This window comes from Eumetopias jubatus, unplaced genomic scaffold (assembly GCF_037043125.1).
Source record: "Eumetopias jubatus isolate StellerSeaLion01/CBP00866 unplaced genomic scaffold, mEumJub1_p1.0 scaffold_5, whole genome shotgun sequence".
In the NCBI taxonomy this organism is placed as follows: Eukaryota; Metazoa; Chordata; class Mammalia; order Carnivora; family Otariidae; genus Eumetopias; species Eumetopias jubatus.
Genome location: NW_028274811.1, coordinates 61,989,161 through 62,002,425, shown reverse-complemented (window position 1 = coordinate 62,002,425; position 13,265 = coordinate 61,989,161). Strand labels below are relative to the sequence as shown.

Genomic DNA, 13,265 nt, shown 5'->3' with positions numbered 1-13,265 from the left:
GACTACCCACTATTTGATTTACTCCATTACTTGGTAAGAGTAATCATTTATTGAAAGACTATTACGTGTCAGGAGCTTTACTTAAACTAGTATCTACCCCTCACACCTTCTTGAGGTAGGTTTTGTCCCCATGGTAGCCACAAGAAAACTAAATTTTATAGAGATGCTATAGCTTGCCCAGAACAGAGTGACTAGGAGCAGGGACTATAATGCCACAAGCTTGTGTTTGAAACCTGGTTCGGCCACACATCTCGACCTTAGGAAAGTTGCCAGACCTCTCTATGGCCAAGTTTCCTCATCTGTAAAATGGGGTTACTTAGCCAAGCACTTAAAAAAACAAGTAAAAGTCTTCATTTACCTTCATGATTGAGGATAATGGAAGGATGACATTATTCTTGAGCTATATGGTTGTAGCCCTCAAAATTCAGCATGTATAAAACTCACTTGTGAAACTTGCTGAAGCTTCAGATTCCCAAACACACTCTCCCATCCCCACCTAAAGACGCTGGTTCAGGAGGTCTGAGGTGACTAGTGAGTTTTGCTGTCGTGTCTTACTTAAGGAGAGAAGGAAAAAAAATGTTTTTGTGTTTTTGTTTTTTCTTTCTGTTAACTATAGGAGCCACTAGCTGAAATCCCCTGCTATTAACTTGAAGTCCATTTGGATTTCTGCAAATCCGAAGTTTCATTCCCTTTCTTCTTCTTTTGGCTTCAACACAATGCCCGGATTCCTCAGCGTCCAGAATTCTTTAATAAAGCTCAGAACTATTTTGCCTTCTTCTAAGAGTAGGGACTCAGTGGCACTGATTCACCAACTTTTCGCCCTTAAGAAATAGCTGTCCCGGTTTAACACGTCAAAAATATGAGTATACTATCGCAACAGGAGGGGAATTGATCAGTCTTCAGCGTTTCTTTGTCTTAGAAACATGGTAAGCACTAAATAGAAGAAATGAAATAAGAGGCTAAGCAAATGGTGCTCTTCACCTTACCCTCTCAATGAAACTTCTTGAAATAAATCCGGGGCAAGGAAGTTCTAATAGTTTAAAGAAATTATAAAGCATCAGGACTTACTCTCAGAGCCAAGCCAAAGCTGGCCTGGGAATTCTAAGTCGATGAAGGGTTTCTCTCCAGCAGGGACATGCCAAACCTCTCCTCTGTGCCTTCCTGTGCTGGGTCCTTGTGCACTGCATACTCCCTGGACTCAGTCCCACCACCACCAGCCCCCCAGGCAGGAGGAAAGCCAGAATCTTCTCTATCCTGGGTTGCCACTGACAACTAGAAACTGGAGGCCTGGGAGACAGCCTCCTGGGCAGCCTGTTTTTGCTCTTTCCCAATCTGTTCAATTCAGTTTCCTGCCGGCAGGAGTGTTCTTTTTGTACCAGCTTTAAACCACTGAGTGCCCTGGGCATGGGCCCGGCCTCTGGAGCCTCGCCCAGTGCTTGGCCCAGTGCTTGGCCCTCTGCCCGGGAGTTGTCAAGTGTCTGCACCGGCTATCTGTCCCTTCAGCCGCCTGTCCTCCAAACTTCTCCTTGGAACAGTGGCATGAGAAACATCCATCCCTGTCATTTTTCCAAGCCTACCCAAAAGCTTCTTCATGTCCTTGTTAAGGGAATGGGCTCAGTGTGGTTGTAAGCATTGGCAAAATGAGAAGGGAGGGTGCTGGGATTTTTAAAGGCATTTAGGGATTCCTTCACAGCCCCCCAGCAATCACAAAACATTTCAAAGGGTCTTTAGGCCCTAGACTGTGGATTCCTCAGGAACCAGAACCTGAACGCCACCTCAGCTTCCAGGCCTCTTGTAGAACTTCTTCCCATCTTTAAATTTAGCTAAATATAGCCTTTTGGAAGAAGGGGGGGGCGGGGGTGGAACCTGGCTAATTTTAGCCTTAAAGAGCTTGTAGGTGAGGCTGAACCTGCCAAACTATACCCCTAGGATGTGATACAGCCATCCAACAGCTGCCTTCTGGGTGCCCCAGAGAGGCCCAATAGGGGCACACTATGCGTGATGTGGGGGAGGCTACAGGGAGAGAAGAGTCAAGTGTGTGGGATGGAGAACAAGCCACTGACTTGGAACAAAGACTGACAGGAAGTAGAGTCAAGGCTGGAGGCTCCTGCTACTTCGGAGTTCCCACACCAGGTTCCTGAGCACAGAGATTTATGCCATATTTAAATCTCCAAAGTCAAGTGGGCTCAGGAAATTGTAGGAAAGTAAACATATTATTTAACCACTAGGTGGGTGGTCATCACATATGTTACATATCTGAAAATTTAAGTCGGAACAGCTTGAAACTTTCCTTATCTAATTCCCAATAGTAGTTCGAGCTGAGTTAGTATTGTTTATTAACAAAACCAAGGCTTCTTCTTGCCTCCTAAAAAAGGCAGTTAGCCCTTTGATATAAATCTATATATATAAAAAAATGCTTTGTTTCCAAAATCATAAGGAAGAGAGCCCCCCTTTTTTTTCCTAATTCAGGATTCTTTGTTTCCATATGTAAACAGAAAAAGATGTCCTGTCTGATTTTTAGAAAGCAGGTTTGTGGAAAAGGCAGTTAGAAAAATCTCATTTGTGCCTTTATATACAGAAATTTGGAACAAAAACACTGGTGGACCAAAGAATATATTGAATGCTAAAGGTAATTGTCATGATGACTCTGACTATAGCCACAATCAAAAGATACTAAACTCTAAACTCACAGTTGAGTTGATAACTTCTTTTTCACGTCTACCCATTATATAACAAGTCATAGAGTAAATGGTCATTTCGAGCATGATTTATCAAATTCCCACATTCACAATGAGCTGGACCTACTTTCTACATTCCACTTTTAAAAAGTCACTAAAAATTCTTTGGCTCACAGAAGTAAAATTAAACATCCTGCCATGGATAATGGTAAGTGAAATTACAATCCACAATCTTGGGTATAAAGATTAGCCTCACTCCAAGGCATTTCCAAATAAAATAACTTCAAATGATAAACTTTTTCTTTAATATTCCTTATGGACAAAGAAATTCCATAACAACTTTAGGAAAAAAACAACTATACTTCCATGCAGTACTAAAATAATAAAAATATTTTTTTATGCATAAAACTACAATTATTATCAAGGGTTTACTAAAGCATTAGGATTTCAGAATCTATACTGTCTAATTTAGCATACTGTACTTTTTTGGCTAAACACATAAACTCATTATAATATCAAGACAATTTTTACTGCAGCAGCAGCACTCCTAAACATGTAAAAACATGTTACAGGTTATAAAACAGCAAAAGATTTTCAAGTGCAAAGTAATCTTAGATCAAAACCGGCATTAAGTTCTAATAAGCACATTCACTTACCATATGACACTAGAGATTGGACCGGTTGTTAAAAACAAAGAAGGAAGACAAAAGTAGGACACTAGAGTATAATACAGTATGTGTGTGTATATTTACACATGTATATGTGTGTATATATACATATTTTTAATATATGTAATATATTACATTGTATATATTTTAATATATAATAAAATATATATATATATATTTTTTGCATAGAAAATTCCAACCAAGCCTATGGGAAGCAGGAACATCTCTCTCTTTCTCTCTCAGAACTGCTTTCGTTTTGACCCAAATTTGCTGGCTTTACTTGAAATGATTTTACCTTTTTCATCACAAATTCATTTGAAGTAAAATTGTAGAATCTTAGAAATTTAGAGTATCAAAAATTATTTATCTTAAAGGGAATGGATCCCATCATTATTTAAATTTATATCCTATTTCTTTTTTTTTTTTTTTTTTTGTCATTCATTTGTTAAATTTCCCAAATTTAGTCTAATGCCAACCAGAGATCTGCCTGGGAAACTTGCCTTAGCAGGCACATGTCCAGATCAAAAAATAGCCTATAACCTATCTTATGAAAGAAATATACACAAACATTTACACATCATACAAAATAAGGTTGAAATGGGTAGGGCCACTTGACTGACATCCATTTGTCACTTTCATTGCAAAACGTCCTGAGCAGCTTCCAATATGCTTAGACAAATTTAGATGAGTGGAAATGCTGACTAATGATGCCATTATCTATATACCAAATATATATGAAGGCCTGAAAATCCTGAGTCATTCATGTGAGCTACTAAAATGACAGGGGAGGAGAACCTAGAAAAATGATAATGAAATGTCATGAGAGGGCAAATTAATAAAAATAGCATCCAGATATGTAAAAAGACAATATACGCTTAGTTTTTGGGAAGAGATATAAGTCTAGTAAACAAGGCCAAGTCTTACTAATTGCAAAAAATGCACTATTACAGGCTTTTAGCAACAAAACTATTTTAACCATCAGTAACTAAGGGTTGTTATTTTAGGAGAATGAAGTCAATACATTTGTTTTCCTAAGGCAGGCAGGGGCAGTATTGTGCTATTCATGAACTTCATTAATATTCATTAATTTTTAAAGCAGTTTGGTTAGCTTTGGCCATTATCTATGCAGATATTTTGCCTTTAAATAAAAATAATTTCAAGAACATCATTATTTAAAAACATAATTAGCATGAAATTCTAAATCTACATTTTCATTAGCAGATATTATTCACTGAAGGGTATATAGGTTTCAGATAGGTCTGTTTTAATTGAATTCCTGGGGTAAAATTCTAAAAATCATAGTGACCAAAATAACCTAAATGTAACCAAAAGAAAACTGAAAATACTTTTGAAAAATGTTCAAATTAATTTCCACTTTAAAGAATACCATAGTTGACCCAATTAGCTCTGCAAACCAATTCAAATTCAGTTGTTTGACATTCTTTAGCATTTCACAGTACACTATTTTCACCGGTCCAGCACCTTAGATCCCCAAAGATCCCAGGGCACATTTAGTGATATTTACCTTATGAAGTAACTAAATCCAGATGAGCATAGCGCTCACATCACTGTAAAAAAGAAATTGTTTCCTCATGCTTACAGCTCCCATTGGGGAACTAGAAACTGAAAACTCTGAAAATTATCTTTGTGCAACCAGGAAATTGTGGACAGAAATGGGAAATAGTTTTATTTGTAAATAAGCCCAACCATGGAAACCATATACTACCTTGTTCTGCAAAAGTCCTCTAGCCTTTTATAAATCAGGTTTTTCACACTGACAGATTAACAACCAGGGCAAGTAATTCATGCATGTGGCGTTGGAAATGGAATCCTCCACATGTCCTTGTGGATTCCTGTCCACACAGAGGTACAACTATGTTGAGTAGTACTTTGTGGATTATAAGCAAATAAATAAATAAAAATTAAAATGCCACCCAAAGAAGTCTAAATAATGCAGGGAAATTTTTGAGGCACAGCCAACTGGAAAATTCACTGTAGTGAATAGCTAAACTTCCAAGAAAATACATTTGTGTTGTTTTGTTTTGTGTGTGTGTGTGTGTGTGTGTGTGTGTAAAGAACTCCCTGCTCCATAACTGTATTTGAATCAGTTTGATTTGTGTTTGTCAAAAGTATCTTCTAGTCCCTGAGAAACACCTGAATTGCATTTTCTTTAGATTTTGCTTTTGGCTTTTTGTTTTTGTTTTGTGTTTAAGGTAAGCTGGCCCCTTGGGACTAGTACAGTTTTTTGTTTTTTTTTTTTCCTGTTAAGGACATTTTGAAAAATAGGAAAAAGTGTCTTCCTTCTTGTTATCAGAGATACATGACTGTATACACAATTTTTTCTAAAAACGTGGTTAATAACAGCCAACAAACAAGAAGAGTAAATGGAGCACCTGGCTTCCTAAACGGATTAAACCTGCCCCACAATATCCTCGTGAGATAATGGGTAATATTCTCTTTGGAGACATTATGCACTTTGACTTATTTTTGAAGAATAGAATTTTCCTGTCCCCCAAAGTGGATAGATTTCCAATTCAAGGCAGCAAGCCTTGGGTCGCCTACTTTAGGTATACCCAACCCTCTCAGCCACCTACACCCGACTTTACATTAGATGGGGGATACCAGCCATCCTCGAATGCCCTTACGCGGCCTTTCAAACTAGATACAAAGTTAATATCAGTGTCTGAGCTTCCAGCTCCTCCAGGAAAAACTGTGGCCCCCAAGTGGCACTGCTCCATAAAAGCCTAGTCAGGCCTTGTCCTCTCCAGCAGTCCCGAGCAGGATTGATCACGTCCGGATAAAAGTACGGAAAGGAAAGGGTTAATCAGCATCCTCCTCTCTCCCTCCTCCCCAAAGCTGGGCGGGGGGGGGGGGGGGGGTTGTGCCGCGCCGGGAGCATCTCAGCGGGGGAGCAACTGGAAACCACAAACACCCAAACTGGGTAGCAGCAACTTGAACTAAACCCGAGACCTGGCTTAGGGAAAGGAGTCAGTTAAGTTTAGACCCAATGGTTTAATCAAGGTATCAGAACAGACCCATTAAAGACAGAAAAGGTAGCACATCCCTGCCCTCAACTCGCAAGGATTTCTTTTATGTTGCAGTTGAAGCCTCAAAACACATTTTATGATCCTAATGCCCTTTATTCAGAAAGATCTCAAGAGGTGTCTACAGAAAGGTCCGGCAGGAGTGCAGAAAGAGCAGGTGGGAGTGTAGAAAGCCCCCCTTCCCGGGCGTCTTTACTTGGCCCGCGCTTCCAGGTAACCTTTGTTGCGTGGTTGGGGGACGCAAAGCAACTATCTTGGCCCCTGACAGTGCAGTATCCAAACCCACGACAGGCGAGAGGCTGCAGGACCAACTCGCCAGCCCCAGCCACCTACCCACCTACACCGCGCCCAGCTCCAACCGCCCACACGCCCCTCCGCAGCCTCTTCCCCACTGCCCACCCCGGGGGCTGCTCCTGATCTCCCCCAGAAACCCACAGGCGCTCTAACCACCAGCAAATTTCTAACAGCCCCAGCCTTCCAGGAAAGAAAGAAAGGAAAAAAAAAAAAAAGACCATGACATCACGGGCAGGTTTATTTGGGTTTGTTTGTTTGCTTGTTGGCTCGATTAAATACTCGTGGAAGGTGAACGTACCCCACACAGGAGAAGTTTGATGTTGACAAACTTCTGGTGGCAGCGAGACTGTGTCAGCACAACTTCCGGGATAATGAGAGCTGCTTTGCAGGGAGCGCGGCAGCGGCGGCGGGAGGCGGCCGCAGGACGGAACAGCAAATGCTATTCAGCCCGAGCAGTTTCAAGCCGCCCGAGCTGGGGAATTACTGTAGTCGAGCTACGGCTCTTACCACCGGCGCTGGATCTGGGCGCACGTTAGGGGGGGAAGCTGCAGGCACAGGGCGCCGAGAGGGGAGCTTTCAAGTTACTTTGCTCCATCCCTGCACCCGGCAGAGGCTTTCAGGCTGCGTGGTAACTGCAAACATCTTGTTCCCTGCTTCTTTGGGCGGCCTCCCTGGAACCAACCAACTTTTCTCTCCTCAAAAACTCCCTCTTTGTTTCAAATAGGACTCTCCAAAATTTATTCTTGGGAAGACTGACAGCCGGGGTCAAGAAACAGCTGTTGAAGTTAATGTTTCTTCCTCCCACTTCGTCTGATGGTTGTGCCCTGCCAAGACAAAGTGAGAGGCACTGCCTGGTGGCTCTTTAAACAGACATGCATTTAGCCAAAAAAAAGGGGGGGGGGGAAGTGTGTGTGTGTTGAGGGGGTATATTTTCCTGCTTAACATACAATCTGATCAGAAATGCGACAGCATGTGCTTTTCAACTTGTGCTGATTACTTGCTGAAAAGATGTTGCAGAAAAGAAGTGTTCAAAACACTTTGAGCAGTGGGGGCAGGGATGGCGGGAGATGTGGTTGACACTTTCCATGCTTTGGTAAAGGGGCAACATTTTAATTTTAATTCCTCTCACCCACCTCTTACCCTCTAAGAATGGTAGAATGGCCTGGGGGAGGGAGAAAGAGTGGCATTCCTTTGCAAGGTTTAATTCACATTTCAGAATTTTCAAGTCATTATGCAGAACAAGGGCTTGCCTGGAGCTAGGCAGATTGTTTTTATTTGGAGACCTAGGCCAAACCTGGCCCGGTGCTACCAGCTCTTGGTGGCGCTTGGTGGCTTTCTCCAGATTAGGCCTGTCTCCTCTTCCCTTTCCCAGCACTACTCCTTTTGCCTTTGCTCAGGGGATATACTCTGAGGGAAGCTACCCTCTTCTTTCTGCTGCTCTCTCTGTGAAGATTGGTTAGCACAGCCCTTTCCCTGCTTGCTCTGCTTTGTGTAGAATGCCCCATGGACTGCTGAGGGACTTCTTGGGGTTGTCCTCCGGAGTCTCAATCCCCTAACTGAGCCCTCCCCAGGTGTCCAGCCTTTGCAGTGGGAGTGGGTGGATGGGAACTCTTCCTTCCACATCAGAAAGCTTAAGCACTCGGGGCACCTGGGTGGCTCAGTTGGTTAAGCGACTGCCTTCGGCTCAGGTCATGATCCCAAGGGTCCTGGGATCGAGCCCCGCATCGGGCTCCCTGCTTGGCGGGAAGCCTGCTTCTCCCTCTCCCACTCCCCCCACTTGTGTTCCCTCTCTCTGTCAATTAAATAAATAAAATCTTTAAAAAAAAAAAGAAAGAAAGAAAGCTTAAGCACTCTTCCAGCATACCCATTCTCCTTTGGGAATGCTCCAATCACTTGGCCTCTCTCAGACACAATCATATGAAAACATAAAAGGCCCTCCTTCCTCACCACCAGGTTATCCTGTCACCACATCGCAATGCAGTGCTATCACAAAGTGATATTGCATCAGGCCCAGGGATATTTTAGGAAGCTCTCGAGCTAAGTCCAACAAGCCTTTCGTGCAGGCATCAGGGCCACCCTGCCAAAATCAGAGCTGCAGAGCTGCAGGACAGGTGGTAGTGATGCCTTCTCTATTCTCAGCTCCATTACCCACTTACCCCCCCCATTCTCCGAACCAATCAGATCCTCACCCCTCTCTTTGCCTTGCTCCCAGATGCCACCACCTTTGTGTTCCCTCATAGCTCTCCGCAAAGTGTTCAGGTCCACCTTGTGATGTATTTCCGTTTTTTCTGCCTGTCGTGGTCATTCTCTGAGATCTTAATTAGCATTTGTTCTTATTAACTATAAATGGACTGAATTACACACGGAGTTGCAGGGGCTGCTCCACAGATAGCCTCTGGCTTGGGTGTCTGCTGGCCTCCTTGGCTTGTTTGACCTGGGTCAACTTTTCTCATTCTCTCAGACTCCAGGTTGCCCAGCTGGGCTGGCACAATGGTAGCCTCCCAGAGTCAGTGCAGCACCCTCCCCAAGTGCTCCCTTCTCGGAGTCCTGCTCATGCAATCCAGCAGCCAACTGACTGAAATTCCTTCTGCTTTATTGTTCTCTGTCCTTAGGCCAACTTTCAGCATAGAGTGTGGCTGGGAGGCTAGACCTCCGCAGATCCTGAAGTGGTAATTCCCCACTGCTGGCTCCTGCAGTTTTATAACTCCTTTTTTTCTGAGACTGACAGACATAAACCTCCAGTGTAGAGGCCTGCAACAGCACCCTAAAAGACTTCTTTGTGTGGAAATGTAACCTTAGGGCAAAGTCAGCCTCACTCCAGGAAAGGCACATTCTCCTGCTACAAGGAAGCACTGGGCTGGGAAAAGGCCAGGATTTCTCCCGAGATGGCTACCGAGAGCCTCTCAGAGACATTTTTATTTACTATTGTTTAGTTTGGGGGTGGGTGGGTTGGGGCATTGGAAATACTGCAAGTGGAGACCTGTAGTGGCTGTCCAGGGAACTCTATATGCAATCAGAGGAATCAGATGTCTTTCCTTTACGGGTGGGTCTCTAAATGCAATCACTCCGGAAGCACCCACACACTCTCCGGGTCAGGATGTCCCCTGGTGGGATGGCAGTTAGCATCGTTCGCTACTCTTGGAGCTAATGCTACCTTGCCTAAATGGAATGCCTTTGGATCACTTAGAGAATCTGATCTATTTATGTAGGTGTTGGGTTAGACAAATTACTCCAAAAAGCAAGGGTGAAAAGATACAGAATCTTAATTTATCATGCAGGATTAAAGTCAGATTTAAATCAGGTAGAATTATTAAGGGATTTAGGGCCCAAGTCATTTTCCAAAGAGGACAAAGGACTAAAGCATCCTCTTTGTTGAAATAACGTCAAGAAAGTAGCATCTTATGTTTGGAGGTTTGGTTGTTGTTTTTTAATCCACCTTTTAAATGTTTACTTATATTTTCAATCAGTCAAACAGAACAGTACTAGGAAATTCAGTTATCAAATGTATATGATTAGGCATTAACTATTCCATATAGACAAAAAATTCCACAAAAAAGGTGAGATGAAAGTGTGCTCTTGTCATCACAGAGAGCTCCCTGTAGGAACTGAGCCAGTGCCTCGATTAAGGGATAGGTAAGATATAGCTAGTTAGAGAAGATGAATCTGGAATCAGGGAGAGGTTAGAAAGAAAACCAGTATAGTTCCTATGGAATTTAGTTGAGATGTTCAGTTCTGTAGCCCCAGGAACTGGAGTTACTAGGATAGAGAGTTTAACACAATGCTTTTAGTCAATGTTTTTGAAAAATGTATTCTCATAAAGTCAAGAACATGGACAGTGACGGAAATGTTCACAAGGAGATGTTCTTAGTGTCTGAGATTACAGAATGTGGACAGAAATAAAAATACACAATGCAATTATTTTCCCTTTTCCCTTTTCCTCCTAAATCTAGACAGAAGTTTAATTCAGGATTAAAAGGCTCATGGATCTCCTCTAGCTTCTCCTTCAGTTATCCCATCCATACTCCAGTTCTGGTTTTAGACAGAGCTACAATAGTCCTTTGTAGGGAATTGCATGAACTCCTGTGCTGGTTTTCTAATGTGGGAAAATGTCTACTAGGGAGGCTAAGACCACCAAACTAGCTTCATTATGACCCAAGGTACACTTAAACCCAGCCCTTCAGTGGTGGGCAACTGGCCCAGCACAGTCTTCCTCTATAGTGCTCATTAAGATGTTATTTACATTTTACAGTATGGTCCCAAGCCATAAGTTGGGATTTTATCTTCGCAAATAGAAAAAGAATACTCTTGTGATATCTGGTCTTGCAAAGTTTTAACTTCTACTATGGACCTGCTGGTGATTTGCAAAACAAAGTCATAGCATATTAAAAAGAATCTTCCATTTCAGTTCAAAATTGTTGGCTGGGAAGTGAAGAATAAAAGAAAAACCCATGATCACAAAATTAAACTTATTAGCCAAATAGATTTTAACATTTGCCTCCTCTTAAACGTGAATTTAATGTTTGCCAAAAGCACACAATCAACAACTCTGAAGAAAATAAACTTTATATTTTAGTCTTGAACCTACTGCACAGGTGGTGAGCTCATCTTCATAACTAACCTCCATCTTTTTGCCTTGGAACTCTCATTCATGTGACCAGAATTATTCCAGATCAAAAACAACATCATTGGGGCACCTGGGTGACTCAGTGGATTTAGTGTCTGCCCTTGGCTCAGGTCATGATCCTGGGGTCCTGGGATCAAGCTCTGCATGTCTGCATTGGGCTCCTGCTCTGTGGGGAGTCTGCTTCTCGCACTCCCTCTGCCTGCCTCTCCCCCTGCTTGTACTCTCTCTGTCTCAAATAAATAAACAAAATCTTTAAAAAAAATCATTAATCCCACTTTTAGATGAACCAAACTCTCTGGATTCTTACCTCAACAGGCCAAATTAGATTAACATTTTAATGATGTCTTTCTGGCATTGTTCATGCTTCATAAAGAGTAACTCACTTCATTTGACTCAAGGTAACAAGGCTAAACAAGTGATTCAAAAAAATGAATCTTTTCCAGGTTTGGAAATTAAGTTTCCTTGAGTCTGAGACAACAAAGAATCTTCAGAATCTATAAGTCCAACTATATAATGCTACCACCTTTCCAAGACAACCATTAAGAATTACACCTAGATAAATAAAAATTTAAAAAAAAAGAAAAGAATTACATCTAGAACCAGTTATGAGAATAATGTTTTGCAACATTCTCATGAAGGCCAAATGAAAATCAGAGGCCATCTCTAAAATGGCATTAGGCCAAACATAAGACCTCTGAAGATGCTTGACATCTTGCCATGTGTCATCACAATCAAATCCTGGATAGGGTATTCTCATCTGAGTTTCACTGACTACCAGTAAGGGGCATGTGCAGAATAATAAGTGATTCAACTTTAGTCTCCAGTTAGAACCTAACATGCCTTATAACATTCCAGGGAAATGGGTGTTGGGAATGTATATCAAAGATGGCATAAGCTCTTCACTCTCAACAGCTTGGTGATAACCAGTTGGGGAGCCACCTTAATTCTGTGGTTTATAAAATTCTAGGATTATTGTGATTACTATATGGAATTCTCAGCTGAAAACAATGAGCCCTTTCTCAGTTGCATGGTGAACAATGAGGTCAACTACAGAGGATTTTTTAAAAGCAAAATTTAGAGGAAAGAAACCACTTCACTGACCCAAGAGAGCTTTTGTTGACTAACAGCAATCTCAGACCTTGACAGTTACACAGTACCTTTTAGGTTCCAAAGGTACCTACCCCCAAAAAGATCATAATGTAACATTTTCTTTTTTTCCTATTCAACAGGTGAAACCAGAAGGTGTCTTCCCATCTCTGTTTAAAGAAGTCATGTGCCAGTCTGCAGAGAAATGCCTGTATACACGGAGAGTCTTCAAATTTATATCAAGAGGCTTCCAATGTCATGCATCTAATTACAATCCAAATACCTAAATATAAATATAATCATGCAATTATCTAAATATGATAATGCAAATTAATAAATGCCATCACTTTTCAGCACTGCACTGGCAGTTGACTCTTTTTTCAGGGCCATTTCTACAAAGAAGCAAAGTTATTATCTTTTCTTAGGATTTATTGCAGATGTGACGATTATAGAGAACCATAAGATTTTGCTTAAGATGAATACCAGGTGGATGGCTGAGCCCACTCACTAATCAAGTGATTTGTTCTCAGACAATAATGTTTGGGATTCTGATGCTTGCCTCAGCAAAACTGCAGATTTTTTTTTTCCATAGACCTTTGAGGTTGTCCATAAGTCATTGCTATGTTCAATGCCAACTCCTCACATTCTCAGAGATAAAGAGGGCAAAGAAGGAGAGAAAGAATGTGTAGCTCATTATTCACAAGTTATTTTCCTATAATTTAGGATGTTGAGAGTACTTTTTAGAAAATTTTCAAGGCAGTGACTTCCAGACATTTTCTATTAAAAAGAGCTACTTTTGTGTTTCAAAAGTGGAAGATATAAGAAGCAGTTTGTTTTCACTCTGCAACAAGGGAAGGGACCTAAATAAGTT

The 13,265-nt window shown here is 41.6% G+C and overlaps 1 long non-coding RNA gene across 1 annotated transcript; it reads left to right on the top strand.

Moving 5' to 3' along the window:
• The first annotated feature begins 7,177 nt into the window (after positions 1 to 7,177).
• LOC114217558 (uncharacterized) lies at positions 7,178 to 12,692 on the top strand. Its single transcript, XR_003610996.1, has 3 exons — positions 7,178 to 7,312; positions 7,409 to 7,521; positions 12,538 to 12,692. It is a non-coding gene; the product is annotated as an uncharacterized LOC114217558 (long non-coding RNA).
• The last annotated feature ends 573 nt before the right edge of the window (positions 12,693 to 13,265 follow it).